The following is a 12647-nucleotide window of genomic DNA, read 5'->3' on the forward strand; positions in this document are numbered from 1 at the left end:
TGTGTGATGCACATGTTGATAAATTTGTGTTTGTTTTTCTCCCACTAATCTGTCTTTGTTTGTCCAATTCATAATGCCAGAAAAAAAAAATGGTTAGTTTCCCCCCACCCTACCCCATCCCCCACCCCAAAGATAGAGTGATACCAGCACTCAAATGCAAGTAGCTTGTTTGAGAGTGACCCCAAGAAACCAAGGCAAAGAGAAGGACAAGGAGGAGACAAAGGTGCATTTGTGGGTAGGTTACCAGCATGGACAACAACAGAGCTCAATTCCACTGAGGACCCCTTGACAGAGACTCTATAGGACACAGTCCCTGCAAAGGTTCAGGAATCTGGGCAACCCCTGCCCCTTGTTTGTTGAGAGTGGCTCTTGGGCAAGTCAATATACTGGCACTTTCAGTCTTCCACTGTGGGTCAGGCATGCTCCTGAAGCCAGAGGCAGCCCACAGGCAGAAAGATACAGACCTTAAAGGAAAACAAAAACTTGGTACATGCAGGAACTGTTTACCACCTCAAGAAACTCCAGTGGGCTGAGGACCATGGGACAGAGGGCCATTAACCATATCTTCTCTATCCAGTAATATTTCAAAGGCAAGCAGCAAAGAAAATATTTTTTTCATCAAATATTTGTACTTGTAGAAGTCCTTAGTGGTTAGAGGAGGGAATAATAGAAGAGCATGTGTGAACATTCAGAAAACTTCTGTATCACTCTATATAAATTCTTTATCTGTATCTATACTGTTTTAAAAGTTTATGACAATGGATTCAGGGATTCTTCATATCAACTTGCTCTGATGGACCTTCTCTTAATTTTCCTTTAGTTTTAAAAATATTCTAATGAAGTATTAATTAAATTAATTAATAATGAAATTTTTCGATGATACAGAAAAAGTCAAGGACAAGTATAAATATCTGTTAATATCACTCAGAGTTAACATTTCCAAAGAAACCTGTTAACAGCATGTGCAGTATTATATTGCAATGTAGGTAACAATCAGTAGAGAATCTGAAACTCCTATACATTCCTGGAAAGAGTAAATTTGTACTTTTTAAAGAAATTTTGGCAGCATCCAGTAAGTAGAAGATGCTTATGAAACTACTACCTAGCAATCACATCTCAAGGTGTCCATCTTAGAGAAACTCTTGCAAATGCCTCTAAAGAGACATTTTTAAACATCATTTGTAACAATAATAAACTGTGAAATAGTATAACTATTTCTCCATTGAGTAATAGATAAGTAAATTATTTTATTCACATAGTGGAAGATAGTAAGTAGCACTTAAAAGGCTTACAGTAGGGCAGCTCAGGTGGCTCCATGGTTTAACACTGCCTTTAGCCCAGGGCCTGATCCTGGAGACCTGGGATCAAGTCCCATGTCGGACTCCCTGCATGGAGCCCTCTGTATGTGTCTCTGCCCCCCACCTCTCTGTGTCTCTCATAAATAAATAAAATCTTTTAAAATAAATAAATAAAATGCTTGCAGTAGCCTATTGCATTATTTTAAAAAATATTTTATTTATTTATCTATTATTTATTTTATTTGTTTATTTATTTATTTAGAGAGAAAGAGAGAGTGAGTGAGCAGAGGAAGGAATGGGAGACCACACACTCTCAAGGAGACTCGCGCTGAGCACATAGCCGGACTTGGGACTCGATCTCATGACCCTGAGATTATGACCTGAGCTGAAATCAAGAGTCAGAGGCTTAACCAACTGAGCCACTCAGGCACCCCTGTGGTATTATTCTTAAATATTTGTTGTCCTTCCTTAAGGGGATCATGCTCCCTTATCTGGCAGTCAACGCTGATACCTGTATTGTTTTTTTTTTAAAGATTTATTTACCTATTCATGAGACACACACACACACAGAGGCAGAGACACAGGCAGAGGGAGAAGCAGGTGCCTCACAAGGAGCCAGAGGTGGGACTCGATCCCGGATCCTGGGATCAGGACCTGAGCCAAAGGCAGGTGCCCAACCATTGAGCCACCCAGGTGTCCTTGATACCTGTAATTTGGAGGTGCCCTTCCCTATGGGGAGATTAAAACTACCCATCCTACTGAAGGCAGGTGTGATAATATGACTTGTTTTGGCCAGTGAAATGTGGGCAGGAGTGATTATGCCATACCAAGCATGAGTGAAGAGCCATTGTGTGTTTGATACCTGTTTCCTTGCCAGGAGCACACCAGTACACCAGAAAGGCCAATCATTCTGTTCAGGCCCACGATAATGAGAAATGAAAGACCTAGAGCTCATAGGGCCTCTGGGTGAGATGTAAACCTATTTATTATAAATTTAGTCAGGGGAGAATGGGAAATCATGCAGTCTTCTGTAGTGAGCCTGCAAAGCCTAGAGGAACAGGCTTTATTCATTGGTATTGCAGTTATATCAAATTCTTATGGCAATATTGGCCTTCTCCAGCTGATGAGAAATGAAATATCCTTGATTAATAAATGTGGGAAATAGTTTTTCTAATAAATGAGTGTAGGTGATCTGTAGAAGGTTTCATAGGAATCAGATCTGGGTGTGGGAACTAGGCCTGCCATTCAAGATTCTGTATCCTTTAGCTTAAACTAAGTGTGATCCCGAAGTGCCCCTTACACAGGGGAAGCTCTCAATGTGTTGTAGCTCTTATTAAATACAATATTTCAAACCATCAAGTCCTTGCTGTGGGTTCTATATTACTAAGCTTGAAAAAATAAAAGTGTTGTTCAATGTATAGAGTACTATGGATCATAGATACATATGCTATTAAACCAGCCTCTGGGTCTGTATGTGTGCGTCCCTCCATACATATGCTATTAAACCAGCCTCTGGGTCTGTATGTGTGCGTCCCTCCATACATATGCTATTAAACCAGCCTCTGGGTCTGTATGTGTGCGTCCCTCCATAAGTATACTATTTTTTAAGCTGAAGTGTATACAAAGAATGTATATGAGTTTGATGATTTTTTACAAACTGAGTCAGTACCTGCCTTGAGAAACAAAACATTCAGTACTCCCAGAAGTCTGCCTGGGGACTCTTTCCAGCACCATGCTTGCCTCAGGTTCAGTTACTTTCCTGATTTGTAGCAGCATAAATTAGTTCTGCCAGTTTTTGTACTTTTTATAAATGGAAAAATACAGCATGCATTTTTTTGTGGCTGGTTTCTTTCAAGCAATGTCGTGTTTGTGAGATCCATCCATATTGTTGCACGTAATTGTTGATCATTTATTGTCGTTTCATTGCTTGAATTCTCATAATTTAGTTACCCATTCCATTGTTGTTGAATTTGGGCATTGTTCAGCTTTTGGCTATTATGAATAGCAACTATTCTAATACATGTCTTTTGCTAACATGTGTGTATGTTTCCGTTGTGTGCACACTTCAGAGTCCTGTTGCTGCCTCAGTCGGAGGGCATGCATATGTTCAGTATTAGTAACAGCCAAACAGTTTTCAGATGTAGCTGTGCCAGTCCACACTTCCAGCAGCTGTGTATGAAAGTTCCGATTGTTCTACATTTTAGACTAAATTTGGTGTTTTTTATTTTCTATTTTTATTTTAGCTATTGTGGTAGATTTGCAGTGGCATCCCACTGTGGTTTCAATTTTCTTTCCTGATGACTAATGAAGTTTCAATATTTAGTTTTTCTCAATCAATGTAGGTCTTGTCTTTATCGGGTTTATTGGATATTTCTAAGAGATATGGAATTAGCAGATAGGGACTATCCCATGTGGAGAATGTATATTTTTGCCGGATAAAATACAAGGAAGGGTTAAAGAAAATTTGACGTGTATGACATGGTCACGTAATCTTGGCATTATTTTCTAAAGACAATCAAACGTAAAAACAACTGCAGCAGAATGGTTATGTACCAGGCGCTACTCTGGGCATTAGGGATAAAATAATTCAGTAACACACAATCCGTGGCATCTGGCAACTCAAGAGTACAGTTGAGAAATAATCAAGTGTTAAAAAACAAAGTTCAACTGAATAGATTTTAAAGATCTTATTGGCTTTAATCAGTGATTAATGAATCTGATAACATCCAATCTAGCAGAGAGAAGCCTCAAGGAGCTGTACAAAATAAAAGACTTTTATAGGCAGAAGGGAGCAAGGAGGAGGAAGTTATACTAGCAAAAAGCAGATCAGTTATGTTGAAGTCACTTCCCTTTAGGGGATGGCAGGTCTGTCAAACTGATTACCTCAAAAGTGCTGATCAGGTGATTCCTGATCAACTGGCTGAAAATTCCATTCTGGGAAAGCTGAAACTAATATTATTAAGTCATTGAGTCTCAGTTTGGTGAGTGGGGTTTAGTATAAAGCGATTCCATTTGGGGCCTGTTGTCTTGCTCCTTAACACAAGTGACACTCAGTTACCCAGTATCTTAGTCAGTTAGGGCTCCTGTAACAAGCTCCCGTAGACTGAGTGGCTTAAACAGTTTATTTCCTACAGTTCTGGAGGTATGCAAAGTCCAAGATCAAGACGCTGGTAGATCAGTATCTGGAGAAAGGTCCCTTCTTGGCTTGCAGATGGTCATTTTTTCTTTGTATTCTCTCATGGCAGGGAATACCATCCTACTGAGGGGTTAGATTTCAACATAGGAGTCTTGAGGGGACACATTTAAAAGCCCATAGCGGGATCCCTGGGTGGCGCAGCGGTTTGGCGCCTGCCTTTGGCCGAGGGCGCTATCCTGGAGACCCGGGATCGAGTCCCACGTCGGGCTCCCTGTATGGAGCCTGCTTCTCCCTCGCTTGTGTCTCTGCCTCTCTCTCTCTGTGTGTGACTATCATGAATAAATAAATAAAATCTTAAAAAAAAAAAAAGCCCATAGCGCCAAGCATGGGTAAATGCTAAACTACAAGTATTTATAGATTTCTGTAAAAGCACAAAGAAGAAACGCTTTAATTCTATGGGGGACAAATATGGAGTATAGGGGGTGGGGAGGAGACGAGCTAGAATGACACCAAGGAAGTGATAGAAATTCATGCTGATTACTGAAACAGAAGAGGTTACTAGAACAGAAGAGGTTACTAGGCAGGGAGTTGGAGAGAAATTTTTCTAGGAAGCACAAACAACACATAGAGCAATCAAGGGTGAACAACACATAGAGCAATCAAGGGTGAGAGAATTTCTCCTGGAAAGTGGTAACCAGTGTGGCATCCCTGGAGCACAGGGTGCTCATGTGGGAATGGGGCAAAAGAAGCTGTGGAAATAGGAAGTTTCAAGTACATGAGAACACCCATGACTGTCAGGAGGATTTTAACATCCTCCTGTGGTAAATATGAAGGACTGACTGATGAGATCCGTGCCATACAAGAGGTAATATACAGTGGCCTTTGTTTTTTAAAAAAAAATTATTCAAGACCCACATCTATACAATAAGCATTTTGTCAGTATTTGTTGTTCACATTAAAAGAAAAGAGAGGGCAGTTGAATGCAATCAAATGATTGGATTGCAAAGGTAATTAGCAGTAAGATAAAATATTGAATTAGGGTATACAATTAAAGATATCCAAGTCATGAAAGAGGCAGATACAATCCCAGTGGGTACACATGGATGTTAGAGCCTATGTTCATGGTAGCAAAAGGAAATAGACCAGAAGAAAGGAAACAGTATGTTTACTCATGGTGCCCACTGATTCATCCTGAAAGTGGGCAATTCCTGGGTCCTGTATCCTGGTCTGGGGTCTCTTATCAACTGGATACTATCTTATCATCCCAATATATTACTTTGTAACTTTTGAGATGGAAAATTATTTGAGCACATCACTTTACAATCACTTGGAATATTTAAAACTAAATTATGAGACGGTGAAATTAATCAAATCCTCATATTAAGACTTTTCTTGTTAAATTTACAAACATTCTATGTGTCATGAAGGGGTTTGCAATTTTAAGAGAATCTGGCAGATTAGAGCAGATTTACTTTATGATTTCAGTTGGAAATGAATAATTGATTTAGAACTCTGATTTTAAATTCAAAGGTGTAATAAAATTTAATTATTTATAAACAATAACAATGCTTTAAAAAAACAATTCACCATATTTATAAGTTTGTGTTTACAGATTTCAAATAGTTACTTCAGAACGTAGAGACATTTTGCTTTAGGGAGGTAAGTTCGTCCTGACATGCATTAGAAGAACTTAATTAATTAAATATGTTTAATTGAGGATTGAATGTAGTTTAAAATGTTTAAAGGCATTTAATTAAGTGAGGCTAATCATTATTAATATATAATGTGATAAACTTTAGTTAATTGAATATTTATTAATAGTGCAGGTGATTGGAGTTGTCATAAAAAATGGCTTTATGTATAAGAAATAAGTTTGGAAAGGTGAACTTCACATTATAAAAATAATGTGGCTTTTGAACTTGCAACCTTAGTTAATGGAATATTATTTAGAACCAAAATATTTATAATAAGCTAATTCCATACAATAGGCTTTTCTTGGATACAACATAACTCACATTAATATTTTCCAGGGAAGATACAGAGATAGAGTAGAAGTCTCAGAATGGGGTTTGGGAGAGGATTGGATTTTATCTTACTTTATTTTAGTAGGGTAGAAGCAATATTAACATGTTTAAAGGAAGAAGGGAAAGATAAACATGGCAGAGAAAAAGAGACTGAACATACACACAAACACACACACCACAGCACACCACATACACACATACACACATACAGCTTTTCTTTCCTATATGATAGACATAAATGTTTGAACCAAGAGTATTGTGTGTGAATATGACTTTGGAAGAAGCATTGACCTATCTCTAACAGGAGGTGGCAACTCAAGTTAAACTATAAATGCAAGTCCTGATTATTGTATTTTTATGGCTGAAGCTTACTATACTAGAAAAACAGTGAAATAATTTTAATGCTCTGAAAAATTTCAGTACTTCAGGCTAACCATCCTGAGAGTCAGTTCTTATAGTCTAGAGGAATAGAAGCATTAGGACAAATGATTTAACATTTATAGATCAAGAATATAACTTTTAGTAAAAATGAAGAATTTCTAATATCATCAACTAGTAATATCACTTATATGGACTAGGCACAAAGCATAGCAAAATTTACTTTACTAATTCTTCTTTATGTAAAAGGATATTTTCCCTATATCTGACATATCTGCTAAAAATAAAAAGATGTTAAATTAGATTGACTATATGATTAATCTAATACCATCTCATCACAGGGTGAGATCCTACCTAATTTTTTTTTTCTCTTCTGTTCTTCCTTTTTACTGACCTTCCCTTCTTAGATGAAACCACACTATCTCAAAGAAAATTAGGATTGTTAAAAAGAAAAATAGAATAAAAAGGAAGACTCAGTTGTTTTGACTTCCAGCCTGGGCTCCTAAACTTCCAGAGACTGGGCCCTGGCAGGAACAGAGTATGGAAGATATGGAGAAGAGGCCGATGGACCTGTTCCTAGCCTTTTCCCCAAACCCAATCCATCAGCTACCTCGGCTGACAGAAAGTCATATATGACCTTGAGATAGTGGGGCTTTAACATGTGCTGGAATTGCTTGGATGACTTGCTAAAATAGAGTGTGAGTCCATTCATACAGTTTCTGAGGTAAGTCTGGGATGAGGTTCAAGAGTTTACATTTCTAACTAATTCCCAGCTGAAGCCAATGCTGCTAGTTGTGGACCTGAGAACCAGTGACTAAGGAGATAAGGAAATTACCAAGAGGCATCAAGAAGATTTGATAAACAAGCTTCCAGATGGAAGTCTTTCTTCTGGCTAGCTCTGGAAAGCCCATGTGGAAGTGCGGCCGATGCATACAGATCATCTCATAGTCAGTCAAATAAGAATTTACATCATCTGACCAGTGACGATATTCTCCGGGTCCCTGGGGGGTGAGGGCCCATTAAAATTGGCAACTACTAGCCTATGGTTCCTTTAGCAAAAGTACTTGGCCCTGTTCTGAAATTTTGCTGAATCCCAAGTAAACAAACTCTTGGGTTCCTACTGTTTTTAAGAGCTAAATTATTTGGGAATTATTTGGGAATACAAAAGCAAAGGATGGGGGCTCTTAATGAAAAGAGATATTGACACCTATATGGCAAAGAAAGTCTCAGCACCATACTTAGATGGGACAAGATGTGCCAAATTCTCTTCCACTATACTCTAAGATTCCTTTCACATTTTAGATATTATGATTCTTTATCTTATTTATAAATACTTTTTCTCTTTTCCTCATGCATGTTTTTTCTTATAATCTCTCTTGGTGTTTTTATGAGACCCGCCCCTCTCTGACATTAGCCAGAACCACATAAATGTTCTGTGAGTGGAGGGTATTTCACAGCGATTACTTTAAACAAAACAAAACAAAACAAAACAAAACAAAAAAAAACCATTGCTGTTGTTTCCTACAAACACATTTCTAAACTCCTCTGTATCCTACTGCATCATCTCCTTCGATGATTGTATTAGCACAGAGAGGATGCCTCTAAATACTTTTCAAGTCTAAGGTATCCAAAATAGTCCTTTGATTTTTATCCAAACATGTTCACCAGTCTCGATCTGCAGGGAAGAGACAGTCAGCTCATTGCTGCTCCACAGATGTGAAAGAACAAGTTATGCCAAAGAAATCTCTATGCTAGTCCATATGGAGATAAATGTAAACACAAAGTCTATGTTTCATAACATCTCCTTCCAATCACATGACAAACTTGAGTCTGGATATAACATGTGAACATCAGGCATTGAACAAATCCTGATGGCCTATTTGGCAGTCATCGCCCTGGATAAAGACTGGGAAGGAAAACAGGCCATGAGGAAGCTGTACTATGTCAGAGCTTAGCCCACCCCTTCATCAAGGCCCATGTCATGCCATGCAACCTGCTTTCAAAGAGAAAGCCTGGTCCTACAAGGAATCTGGAATATCTCGATGTGGAATGTATTGTGGAAAATGCACTAGGTGCATTTTCATCAGTATGACTGAGGGTGAAACCATGTTGAAGGTGAGATAAATTCTAAGATTTATGGTTGTTACACAGCCTTTTGGGGCCACTGACTACAGTCACCACATTATCTGAATTATCTAGTTGCAGACTGTGCAACTAACAATAAGTCAAAGGAATGGGGCAACTGTATAATTTTTGAAATATCTTTCTTTTGTGGAAGTTTGAGAAATACTGTGAAGAGAAACAAAACTTTCTTAACATGGTAAATGTCAACCACTTCCCCATAAACATGTTTTGTATGTATATGTGTGTCTTTCACAGAAAAGGACCTTCCAACCTTTATGGCTACCTGACAGACCACCCAATAAAACGATAATCATATCATTATGCTCATTGATTCTGTGAGTCAGGAATTTGGAAAGAGCAAAAGGAGGTGTTGTGTTTCTGCTCTGTGATATCTGGGACCCCAATTTGGAATTTCAAAGACTGGGATGACTTGATCACTGGGTGCTTGAATCAACTAAAGGCTTACTTACTCATCTTTCTGGTGGCTGATCTGGTGAGCTCTTGGCAGGATTATTGGCCTGAAGCATGTACACAGGTGCCCTTCATGTAGATACTTGGGCTGTCTCACAACATGGTGGCTGTGTTCCAAGAATAGGTACCCAAAAGAACCAGGCAGAAGCTGTTTTACTTCTAATGAACTAGCATTGGAAGTCATGTTGCTTCACTTTGGTCAAAGTCATAAGCCACACTTAAGGAGAAGACACATAGAATCTCACTTTTCAATGGGAAGAGGGTAAAAGTCCCGTTGTAAGAGTGTGTGAGATGGAAAATGTTTTTCTGTGATCTTTGGAAAATGAAGCCTGTCACAAAGATCATCTCAGCTCTGAATCAGAATTTTTGCCATTTGGTTGATTTACTTCTCTAGTCTTAAGATTGGGACTACTTTATTGTAGCATGACATGTTTCATTCTGAAGATAGGATCCTTACTTCCATAAATTAAATTGTTTTGGAGGACATAGTTAAGATTCCACAAAATACATACTGGATGTAGGAGGATGGATCTTAATAGAAGAAGAGAAAGACTATTTCGAGTAGAAGCAAAGAGGAAGTTGACTCACTTCTATGGCTCAAAAATGAAAAACCTCCATGATTTTTCTGGACCTGTGGCCCATCTACTTTATCTTCGGTTACCTGGAAAAGTATAGGTAAGATGCAGAGGTCTGGTTGAAAACTGCTTTGACTGACTGCCGCTAATGGTTGAAAGAAGAATATTCTATGATTAAAGCAATTATAAAACTGGAGATGGATCCATTTGTGCTCACATCTGTGCCATTATCTGATGAGCTTGGATATTTCAAAGAAACTGAACAAATCGTCCATAAGAGGTTGCCTACTGCCTCTGGTGACCTTGGACCAATCTACAGCTGTTGCTCATCTGAAAATACTCCTCAATATCCCAAATTTCTAAAGACTGTGAACTTGGGGTTCCTGAGTACAAGTTTTGATCTCATTTGCATCCTTTTCCCTCTTCCCCAGGCTTACTGGTAATTCGAAGGCTTCTCACCTTTCTGTGAACTTTATTAAAATGAATATGCAAGAGTGAACAGGACCCCTTTCTTGAGTTGCCCTCTCCTTTTTCAGCTGCCATGGAGATGAGATAATGGGTTAATTGATGTAGCTACCTGTATTCAGTCCCTGCACAAACCTATTTCTCTGTTGTTTTTGGATAGTAGTCTAAAGTAAACTGCCTCCAAAATATTTTTCCAGAAACTTTGCCAATATTGCAATTTTCCACCAAAGCTTTTGAGGAAAAAAGAAAGCCTTAGCGATTGTTCATAAAAAAGCAAAAGTAATGCACTAGGCCCTTTATATATTGTATTTTATAATATACTTATAATGTGTTACATAGAATTTATAATATTATATATAAATGTCATAATTGTACTTTTTCTCATCTTCCATTAAGATATACCTTCTAACTCCCAGTGTGTACCTTGTGAAATCTTAATCATGTGCTCCAAAGCAATTGAACTGTAAGCATTAAGGATCCTATGCTCACAGTGGCACATGTCATGCTACAGTAAGGCAGTCTCAGTATCTATCTAAATATACCATAAGGAAAGGTGAAGTAACATTCTCCTCAGAGATGGCATTAAAGTCCCTTCAGGGAGATGCTCTTCAGTGAACAAAACTTTCTTCCTTGCCCTGAAGAACAATTATTTCAGGACATTCATTCTTGGACATTTGATAATGTCTTTGCTTTTTTCACCTTTAATAAAGTGTGAACATTTGCACTGGGGTCTTGAGGACATAAGTAGTTCTATTGTCTAGAGTAAAGGTTTTCAAATTTAGGGCACATCAAAATCATACCAGCACTTATTAAAATGCACATTGCCTCTAAGGACCCCACTTCCAGAACCACTGCTCTTCAGCCTTACTTTCAAAGTGTGGTCTGTGGACTAGCAGTATTGGTAATAACCTGGGAGCCTGGGAGCTTGTTGAAACACAAAACCTCAGGCTGTATTATAGACAAAGAAAATCAGAATCCCTACTTTAACAAGATCCTTAGGCGATCTGTATGCATATTTAAGATCAAGAAGCAGAAACATTCTTCTAGAATAGTAGTTTGTAGCCATTCCCTGCTATTGTTATTTATAATTAGGTCCTTGGTCATACTTGATGTTAAAAATAACTTCCAGGCAATTTCAATTGCACCCTTCTTTTTTCTTAAAGTTTATTTATTTTTTTTAGTAATCTTTCCACACAGCAAGGGGCTCAAACTCATGACCCCAAGATCAAAAATCTCATGCTTTTCTAACTGAGCCAGCCAGGAGCCCCTCAATTGCAACCATCTTAAAAAGGTGAAGAAAGTATATCCTTAAGCTAAGAAGTTAATGACATTATAATAAGAATAACTATTCTAATTTTAAAAATAAGTTGTTCTAATATCATAACAAATGACCCATAGTATTTGAAATACCAGAGTCAAAACCTATAAGAGATCCAAAGCTTTTTTGTCCCAAACAAGAATTGGAAAATGAGGATGAACAGTACTGATTTATAAGTTGTACTGAGAATAAGAATTTACAAAAATAAGTTATCAATAAGTAAATGCCAGATATCTGGACAAAAGAGTACAAGTCTGTCTAGATTACATCAATCAAAGCATGGGGAAAGTGAGCATCGTTATTCTTACTTTTCCATTAAATGGAATAACCAATAATGTCATATGGCCAACTTAGCTGACATACCAAAACATAATAATAAAAATCAAGGTTTAGTTTACTAAGAAAATTTGGAATTATCAATCAATATCTAAAAACCTCTCTCTTTTTTTTTTTTAGAGGAGGATGGGGAGGGGTAGAGAGAGGTAGAGAATCTTAAACAGGCTTTTATGTCCAGGTAAATCAGCTGAGGGTTTGTGGAAAGAGGAAGTCTGATTGACTAGGTCTGGAGTGTTGCCAGACTTCTTACAATTTCCCAGGCATTGCTGATGCTGCATACCCCTAACTGCAAGGTCTGTACTACAAAGATCTACACCAGCAACAACCAACTAGAAATTATAATGGGAAAAAAAATCCGATTCAAAATGACAAAGAGGCAACTAGGTGGCTCAGTTGGTTAAGTGTCTGCCTTTGGCTCAGGTCATGATCCCAGCATCTTGGGATGGAGTCCCACATTGGGCTCCCTGCTCAGTGGGGAGTCTGCTTCTTCCTCTGTCCCTCACTCTCCTCAGTGCCTGCTCT

Source organism: Vulpes vulpes, chromosome 14, assembly GCF_048418805.1.
Source record: "Vulpes vulpes isolate BD-2025 chromosome 14, VulVul3, whole genome shotgun sequence".
In the NCBI taxonomy this organism is placed as follows: domain Eukaryota; kingdom Metazoa; phylum Chordata; class Mammalia; order Carnivora; family Canidae; genus Vulpes; species Vulpes vulpes.